The sequence below is a fragment of the Macadamia integrifolia genome, chromosome 6 (assembly GCF_013358625.1).
Source record: "Macadamia integrifolia cultivar HAES 741 chromosome 6, SCU_Mint_v3, whole genome shotgun sequence".
In the NCBI taxonomy this organism is placed as follows: domain Eukaryota; kingdom Viridiplantae; phylum Streptophyta; class Magnoliopsida; order Proteales; family Proteaceae; genus Macadamia; species Macadamia integrifolia.
This window is the reverse complement of record NC_056562.1, coordinates 24,634,050-24,644,097: the sequence shown is the minus strand read 5'-3', so window position 1 is coordinate 24,644,097 and position 10,048 is coordinate 24,634,050. Positions and strand designations below refer to the sequence as shown.

Genomic DNA, 10,048 nt, shown 5'->3' with positions numbered 1-10,048 from the left:
CCCCCCCCCACCAAAAAAAAAAAAAACCTTTTCTTTTCCTAGAAAGAAGACTACCAAAATATCCACACAACACCAATTACTGGTACAAAATAGAGAATATATATCTCTCCAAAATTACACAACATTTACATCAATCAGACTGTTCGATGGAAATCAAATTATTACCAAAGACTAAAGTTCAACTCTGAACTCAGTGAGGAAACCTATTCCATTACAAAAGAAGGTTTGTTGGGATGGGCTAGGTTTTTCCTTCAAAATTATTTAGTCACATTCTTTTTCTTTCTTTAATGAAAACAGTTGCATTTTTTCCACAAGCCCCAGGATACCACAAATGGGACTTAATGTCCAAAAAAATTTCCCTTATGGCATGTAAGTCAGAATTCTGATGAGGAGCTAACAAGTACAGAACTATGTCTCCCTTCAATAACTTAGATATGATTTTTAATTAGACAAAGATCAACTTGTACTACATGACATCGTTGATGAAGTTAGGCTAAACTCAAAAATGACATGACACTCAACTCAAGATAAGGCCTAAATCCACTCATTGACACAAAACTCAGAGAAGAAAAAAAATTATCATGCAAAAGCTCAGTTATAGGTAAGGATGAATATCTCATCCTTGATCCTACTTGGATGTGATTATGCAAGTCCTCTTGAAAGGATGCACAAATGGAAAATCACCAGAGCAATAAAGCTGCTAAGAAGTGGGAGAGGAACAACTAATGCAAATATATTAAAGTTTGGGTATCAACTTCTGAGATGGTTTCTCATGCTCTTATCTTCCTCATTCTCGAATGCAAACCATCAAAAAGCAATAGCAAATCATCAACAATAATAACAGTGAAACAAGGTGAAGGGTGGAATAATTTGAAAGTCTGCACCATAATTTGCTACCTACTTCATCATTGGGCAGATAATATCACACATAAACATAGAAGGAGGTTGCCAACTCAGAGAGCAAGAAGCAACTATTATTTGATACAGAAAGAAACTTCTTGCTTTTCTTGCAAGCAGAAGATGAGGACTTCAACATTGAAGTAAAAGCCTAACAAAGGAAAGGTCAGCTCACCACTGAGACTTCTGTTTCTTCAATTATAGAGGGCCTAAATGAAAAATAGACCCTCAAAAAATTCAAATATATAAATAAAAGCAAATAGTCCCTAACAACCCCTTAGTTTTATCTCTCTATAGAAAATGCAGGAACATCAACACTCTTGCACACCAGGAATATCAATTTGGGACTGTTGATTTAAGAGAATGATCAAGTATGATTAGATACAAATCAAACTAAAATATAACAATCCACCAACTTGCTCTGAATACTTGTTATCTTCTAAAACCCAATGACTTGGGCTGACTGGAACAACAACCTGGGTTCGTTGCTAGGGCCTATATTTAATTTCAATGAGAATTTTAAGCAATGGGAAAAGAGAGGTGAAAGGAGGATGAGAAACCCAGGTCTGGTCGTCTTCATCAATAAATAGGGGAACAATACTCAAGAAACCCAGGTCAATTTCTTCACACTCTTAGCCTATTACTCTTTAATTCCCGAAGTCATACTGCTGTTTGCCCGGAATCTGACTTTGTCATCGGAGAGTTCTCCACCGGAATCCCCTCCGATCATCTCCGCTGCTCTATCTCTTGGTTTTCCTCAGTCTTTCCGTGCAGATTTTCCCGGCAACAAAACAAATTTCTAAATTCTTTCAGTTCTTTTCAAAGAATTGTCACTTCTAAATAAAATTTACATCTTTCTGCCAATGTAAGAACCATTATCTAAACGTATTTACAGCATCATCATTCAGCCTATAACTTACAAAAATTACCAATTTAACTAAAATGGACCAAACATTGTCCTACTTATCTCCATATTAGGATGTCATCTTTGCTGAAACTATGTTCCAGCTCTTATTTTTCCAACCCTTTATTTCAATAGTCTGTAGTAAACGCTCTATAACAAAATTTTGAATTGGGATCTCGATTTCAACAGTTGGTTTCATCTACTTGTACTACCAACTTCAGTGATTAAACAAATTGGGTATCAAATTCACCCAGAAATCGAATAACTAGACGAGCAGACAAACAAATTTCCAACTTTATATTACAACCCAATGTTTATGGTTTCTTCTATGGACAAAATTTAAATGGTATTATTAAGAGCAAAATAAAAGAACGGAGCACTGGGGTTTTGAGGATGAGAAATGCTCACCTCCCTGGGCATCACCTGGAGAGGGATTTCTGATAGAGTCAATAGAAATTTTCATCTGGGGAAATGAGGAAACCATGAAAGTGAAGTGGGTTTTTCATCACGAGCTCGATAAAACTCAGAAACATGGAATTCTGAAAGTTTGAAGCCCCACAAGAAGGAAAGGAAATCCAGCTGTTGCAAATTGGATTTTGATCATATTGCAGAACATGTAACTTGTTAAGAAATTGTTCTCTTCTGGTTTCTTCTTTTCTTTGGTGGGGTTGGGAAGGTTTAAGTGGTACAATAATCAGATGAACACTAATGCAAGTTACTGTTGAAACTATATATTTCATAAATGGTTACGTCAGGCTTAGAACCGAGGAGTACTTCTAAAAATGGATTTATATGGTTGATTATGCTTATATCAATTAGGAATAAAAATTACATCTTGTAGAGCTTACATCCAGACTCTGTCTCAAACTTATTCTTCTTCAGGCTTTCCCCTAACCCTAGCCCCTTCTCCCGCCCCCCCCCCCCCCTCTTCTTCTTTTGGGTTCCTTTTTTAACTAGCAATGTGCAGCCCGAAAAGTTGTATTTGGTTACGATTGAGACACTGATTTTTCACTAGCTTTAGACATTGCCACTATCTAGTGATCAACGAAGACATTTCTCTGAAAAGATTACATGAAATGGAGTAAGAATAACCTACCGTTGCAATCATCCTCCCGCTGCTGCAATAACCCCTTCCGCCACTGCAATCTGCCCTTTACGTCGCTACAATAACCTTTTCCACTGCTGCAAAAACGTTTTTCCTTGCTGTTTTACCAAAAGTTATCCACTTTTTTATAAAATTAATTATGGATTGTGGAAAAAACTACGGCAAAAAGAAAAAGCGTGGCTAGTAAAGATTGCATAGTGTTTTTTGTTTTTTTTTTTTTTTTTTGAAAGTTTACCTGTTGCATATCTGATAAATTGGGGGAAAAAAAAAAACTGTATATTCTATCTTTAAGGGAAAAGTGTCTCAAATCCTATAGCATATTTTGCACCAAGAGATATTTGAGTTTTATATTCATTTTATTTTAGAAAGATAAAAAAATAAATAAAATATTAGGTGCCTAGCCATATGGTATGTTGCAGTGAACCCTTGCCCATTCTTTAAACATCCAATTGTCCAAACCGTTGTCGTTAAAAGAAAGAAAAAAAATTTTGATAAAAATCATTGAGGGTAATTCGAATGTTATGAGTTATGCAGTGTGCAAACTATACTAACCACATTGCATTTTACAAAAATCTCTCCCTTATTATTATTAGGAAAAAAGAAGCCTAAAAGATAGTAAAAAATATATTTGCTCACATTGGTAGCATTCCTTTTAGAAACTTAATATCCATCTAAGATTTAAGATCTTTTTTATGTATAATTGCTTTTTGGGAGAATCCCGACCTAAGATATACCAGATAAACGGATGGATGTAGACCTACTTGTGTACTTTGCCACAACCAACATGAATCTTTGTAGCACATCTTCCTTTCCTATGATTTTTCCAAGATAATATTGGCACTTGGCCCTTTGGGTTTAAAAACTAAAATCTTACGTGCCCCCATCTTTCAAGACTCTTATATTGTACTTCTTTAATTCTAAGACATCGTTTGACAATGTTCCATTTCTGCCGTTTCTACGTTTTCTTATTCTTAAAACGGAGAAACAACCTAAAAAGTGTTTAATAAAGTTGTTCCGTTTCATCCGTTTCTAAAAACATAAATCAAAATTTATGCTTATTTACAATTCTAGAAACGACTTTGATAAAACAAGTCCGACTTGTTTCATTGTTTCTATAAACAAATTTGAGAGAAAAAAAATGTTGTGCCTGATAAATTTCTCAACTATTTAAACCTAAAAAGAGGCAACTAAACCCTCTCTTCCTTTTGAGCATTCAATCTATTGGGGTTTTTAGTGGCATTATGTCTACAAAAACATTTCGAGAAATAGATTTATCAAACACCAAAAAATCCCTTTTTATTTCAAAAAACGTGAAAAGGTGTTTCTACTGTTTCTAAACACATAAATAGCAGAAACATTATCAAACGGTGCCTAATATTATACCTGACCATGATATGATATGAGTAATTTATTTACTATTTTTATTATAACTTGTTGTTTCTTATGATCACATAGAAATTAAGTTAATTATGCTCTAAAAAAAAACCTAACCATTTTTCTATCCTCATCCCCAACAAGCAATGCCCTGATCAATACTGTCAAAATATATTAAGTTAGGGGAATTCTCTCCAACCTACAATTCCAGTCACAATATATTTTCCTATGTCATTATCACCTATTCTTGTTTATTTGGTTGTAACTAATGATACTAAAAACTTTTATGGTTGAGTTACGTCCATTATTACTAGTGGAATATGTGCCTCATTGTTTGTCGATTTCATGATACAGGAAAAATCTTTGAAGTTAGCGTATTAGGCTTTTTCTATGGATTGAAACTGACTCACAATGATTGGTGGAATGTGGGGGCAATATAAAATTATTCAAACGAGCTGAAATCACACTAGTTTGAATAGTAGAACCACATTGTGGCCTTGGAGTGTAGTTCTTCTCCTTTTGGATGTGTATAATTTTGTGTCTACACCTATTTTTTTGCTTAGGCCTACAAGCAAAGTGACCCTACTCATTCGTTATTTAGAATTTACAATGATTAATAAATTCTCTCACTTAGATATTACTAATCTAGTTTTGGACATTGATTTATTAAGTAGTTTTGGAATCTACTTAAATTCCTCATCTTCTTAATGATTTATTTATTTATTTATTTTTTCTGATTGAAATGATTGTCCTACCCCTCATAAAAAAATAGAAATCCTGCTACTGGTGATACTTCTACTACATATTTTACCCGGGTCATGTTAAAAGGACCCACATTGTCAAAGAAAAAAGAGTATATAAAGGGAAGAGAGAGTGTGTGGCTACGAAGAGATTGTAATATCGATCTGATAACGTTAGGCGTGTGTCATGTGACACGCAAGTTATTTAAGTATTGGATAATGCTAGGGACACAAGAAAACTTGTGCATGAGACGGATGATTGGGCTGGGCTCAGTGGCCCAAATACAAAGATCTCGTCAAGGCCTCAGCAAGTTCATCGCCCACGAAATCTCCCATCTAGGGGTGTCAATCGGTCGGGCTGGGCCGATCTCGATTAGGCCTAATCAGGCTTGACCATTTGGAAGTCTTGCCCCGTGAACGTTCATTTAAGTAAACGAGCCTAACTTTGGGGACATGGTACGGTTAATAATCGGGTCGGTCAGTCGGTCTCGGGCTTTAATCGGGCTACCATAAACTAGCCTTAATCGGGCCTTAACCGGGCTATAAACCTATTTAACTTTAAACGGGCTTTAAATTGGTCCTCTTTAAAATTGTTCCATTAAATGTGCTTAAAGAGGAATACCAAAAAATGAAGCAAAGATGGGCATAGCAAAGAAAAAGATCAAATAGTTAAAATGAATTAAGCCAAACATGCGCCAAGTAACTAAATTACTAAAGTACTCAATTTTTAACCTAAGAAACTCAAATCAATTAACTATGCCTACATAACCCAAATTTAGTAAGTTCAAATCAATTAAACTATTCATACAAAAGATGAATGTTCATATAACAATTACTACCATCTCAATTGTACATATCACATACCCTTATGACTAAATACAAATAATATTAAAAAAAAAAAAAAAAATATAAGTTGTATTAAAGGGGTCGAGCTAGGTCGGGCTAAAAGGAGTCTATTCAAATCAGGCTTGTAAATGTGTTGGACCGATCGGGCACTGTCAGGTTAGGTGGCTATACCGTGTACTATTTATTTATAAATTGAGCTCGACACATTTATTAATTAGACCGATCTAAGTCATACCATAAACATGTCGGGCTTGATCGGATCTACCGGTGCAAATTTGAAATTAACACCCCTACCCCATCCCTTATTAGACCCCGCCTCCATAGACAAGAAAACAAAGGATCAAGGACAAAAGGAGGCCCGGGCAGCTCGCCAGCCTCGCGGTCCTAGTTTTTGCCACCTGGCATATCAAGTTTAACTCAATTTTGAAAAATGATTTCCACGCGATTTCCACGCCGCTGTGTTACTCTGACCATTCCTATAGCTCATTCTCTCTCCTCTCTCCTCTAGCAAATTTTAGACAGATTAGGTTAAAATACATTTTGTATGGTATCTCACTATCTCGTATTTCCGCGAAAGCTGTGTGAGCATTTCAGACAAAGAGAGAGTCAGAAACCGGTTGCCGCGATATCGATCAATAAGAGGTTGCTCGTTTTTTTTTTCTGTTCTTGTGATTTCCTGCTCCTGCAATTGGTGCGACTTCTATTTTGTTTTCTTTTCAATTTGGACGAAAATGGAGGAAGTCGATCACCTGGCTCATGAAAGAAGCAAGACCAATTTCGATGTTGAAGCTATGAAGATCGCCTGGGCTGGTTCTGAGCACGCATTCAATGTCTCTGATAGGATGGCTCGTCTTGTTGCAAGCGATCCCGTAAGCTTTCTATTACTCGGTTTCTTCTTAGCTACGATCAATCTATTATTCCGGAGTGAATATGGGCGATTCTATTTCATCTGTGCTATTTTCTTCCTTATGAAGATGAGCGATTCTATTTCATCTGTTATCGTGTGTGTAGGTAGGTTTTGTTTATTGTTTCACGATCGGTTTTGTATATATGTGAGGAACGATCTTTGTTGTTGCTTCTTTGATGCGCAGGTTTTCCGCAAGGATGACAGGACTATGCTAAGCCGGAAAGATTTATTTCAAAACACACTGAGGAAGGCGGCTCATGCGTGGAAACGGATCATTGAGCTCCGTCTTACTGGTTTGGTTCTCTCGCATTATGTTTGCCTTACATTTTACATTATTCCATCTCCCAGTTTTAAATTTTTGCTATTATTCAGAGCTGTTAGGAAATTGCTTCCAGTTGTTTGACAAAATCCTGATGATTACTGTTTCTATGTAATTTCATGTGATGGTTATTCTGTCTGAACGTCTGAGCTTTATCTTTACAGAAGAAGAGGCATCCAAGCTGAGGTTTTTTGTAGACCAACCTGGTTTTATGGATCTACATTGGGTTAGTAACTTGTGAATCTAATGTGAATGGTGTTGCAGTTTGTAGGTTCTTTTTTTCTTTACGTTGAGCATGAAATAAAAGTTAAAGAGATCAATGTCCTGATTCCTAGGAAGCACTGTGGTGTCTGAAGTGAATTTGAAATTTAGGATAGCAAGGAAATCAGGTCAATTTGCTATAAGACTCCTTTATGTATATCTGCATGACTCAGAACAGCCACAAGGGGATCAAATCTCCATAATTGAAATGTTCTCTAGCATTGCTGCTTCTGCCTGCAGAATATGTAAGATTTCCCAGTTTTACACATCAATTGGAATAAGACATTCCATGATTCTTTCAGGATGCATAAGCACAGTGCTAGTAAGCGTGGAGGTACATGAACAATTGGATAGAATGCATGTCCAACCAATAGCATTGAATGGGTATCTGTCAACCACTAGCCCTTGGAGTCCCATAGCATGGAAGATTCTAAGATCCTGAGGAAGAGAACTGGTGGCTCTATTGAATCTTCCTCGTTTACTGGTCCAGAGAAAATAAAGACTTACTACTCCCCTGAAGGCCTCTGAAAGTCCCAAATTGTGGAGTAGGAGCACTTTTTATAATTATGTCAAAACAGTGGTCAAGCATGAAGCAAAGCAACTTCCAGTGTTTAGAGTGGTTATTCACTTAAAGAATTTGGTTGCGTAAAGCTTAATCCCTTCAGAAGATCCTATTCCCTTCCAAGGCTACATCATTTGGGGTCTGCCCATCTATTCTGCTCCCTTGGTTAAACAATATCCACCAAATTAATCCCTGGATTCAAGTACTCTATTGGACAGATTCGGGGTAGGTACCAGTAGAATGACATGGCCATAAAATCATTTCTTACTATGACTTGAGCTTCTGTTATAAATCCTTTTTGGGTTTTGATGATATTTTGGATTTTGATTCAACTTTTGCATATCATTAAGTATGTTGCAACTATTGGGTACGAAAGTCATTTAATTTTTTTTTTTTCTTTTTCTTTTGACAAAAAATTATTGACTTGGTTCTTATCTTTCTTCTTTGTAGGGCATGTTTATACCTGCTATAAAGGGTCAGGGCACTGAGGAGCAGCAGAAGAAGTGGTTACCCTTGGCTTATAAGATGAAGATAATTGGCTGCTATGCACAAACGGAACTTGGTCATGGCTCTAACGTTCAAGGACTTGAAACCACCGCAACATTTGACCCCAAAACTGATGAGTTTGTCATTCACAGTCCGACCTTAACTTCAAGCAAAGTGAGTAATGGTTGATGAAGGCATTTAGTTAGATCTAATTTTTCTTATGGTGAAGTTTAGTTAGACTAATATAGCATAGGCATATAATAATATAGGTATTTACTAGATCAGAAAGTGTGGATGTTTAGAAACAGTGTTCTATTTTTATTGAGGTAATCTCATATATGTCTTGGGGGGCTTGCCTTGACTGCGGAGGCTCCTATATAAAGTGGTTAGTTAACGGGTCGGGACTGTTGTTCACTGTTCGGTAGTTGAAATGTGCGTCATCGTTAGAGGGAGGTTTCCTAGGGGATGTTTTCTATTTGCATTCCTGTCTCTTTGAAAGAGCTGCTAAACAATCGGACCAGACAGGTGCAGGTAGCTTGATCACATTACTCGTCATTGAAACACAAGCCATTTTTTTCATATTATACAAGATAGATTTGTCATCAGCTCCTCCTAATGCTATCCTTCTCATAACTTATGCTCTTGTCACTCTCCTTTCACAAATTATAAGAGAATATATTGGTGAAATCTTTTTGAATAGTGGTGGCCTGGTGGACTTGGTAAAGTTTCGACACATGCAGTGATATATGCCCGTCTCATAACGGATGGCCGGGACCATGGTGTGCATGGTAATTTTCTAGCTTCTGACTTGTAAAAGCAACTCCTGACCGAAAAGCCTTATGTATGATCTTTGTACTTTTCATTTAAATAGGACAATAACATTTTTATGTTATTTGACAGGTTTCATTGTACAAATTCGAAGCTTAGAAGACCACTCACCTCTTCCTAATATCACTATTGGTGATATTGGGATGAAGTTTGGAAATGGAGCGTACAACAGTATGGATAATGGTGTCTTACGGTTTGACCATGTGCGCATCTGTAGGGATCAAATGCTGATGAGGTTTGTTCCCCTTTTTCGTTGAATCTGTTTAACTATCCGTGTCTATTTTGACTTTCTTTCCCAATATATTTCCTGTGTTTATTTCATGAAGGACCTGCTGCTATGTATTTGTTCATGTAGTTCTTCAGTTAATTTTTCCTTTTGATGAAAATTGAACTTCAGTCTCATACTGTTTTAACAGATTTCTTGATACAGATATATATCTGGTGCTTCTTCATATTACGTATACATTTGAAGTGGAAAGTAGTTTTAATTTCTCCTTTTTCAGGAAAGCAAATGTTTCTGGGGATGGTTTTGTTTTCAGAAGCCACTAGACGTGGATAGTGATAGCACTATGAGTTCATATACGTATTTCATCTTTGAAAATTGAAATGATCAAATTAGAAAAAAAAATTGCGACAAATTTATATTGTTTGAATTAGATAATAATTGTCTGAGATCCTTTCACAAGGATCATACTTACCTAAGTTATTGGACTGACGAAGTACTTATAAAATGAAAAAATATTTCATTCTGTTGATAAGTACCACTGCATTTCTTCTTTCTGTATTTAATTAGATTGGGAAAATTAACATAGAAGTCAA

General features: G+C 36.2%; 1 protein-coding gene and 1 pseudogene across 2 annotated transcripts in view; one reads left to right on the top strand and one right to left on the bottom strand.

Annotated features, from left to right (window-relative positions):
• LOC122080648 overlaps nt 1–3,055 on the bottom strand; it is a 7,758-nt gene extending 4,703 nt beyond the window's left edge. For both annotated transcript variants that reach the window (XM_042647451.1, XM_042647452.1), the window contains exon 1: nt 2,898–3,055. The gene's annotated coding sequence lies outside the window, so the exon portion shown is untranslated. The remainder of the gene's footprint in view (nt 1–2,897) is intronic.
• A 3,325-nt stretch (nt 3,056–6,380) lies between these two features.
• Nucleotides 6,381–10,048, top strand: part of LOC122082021 — an 11,972-nt pseudogene continuing 8,304 nt past the window's right edge.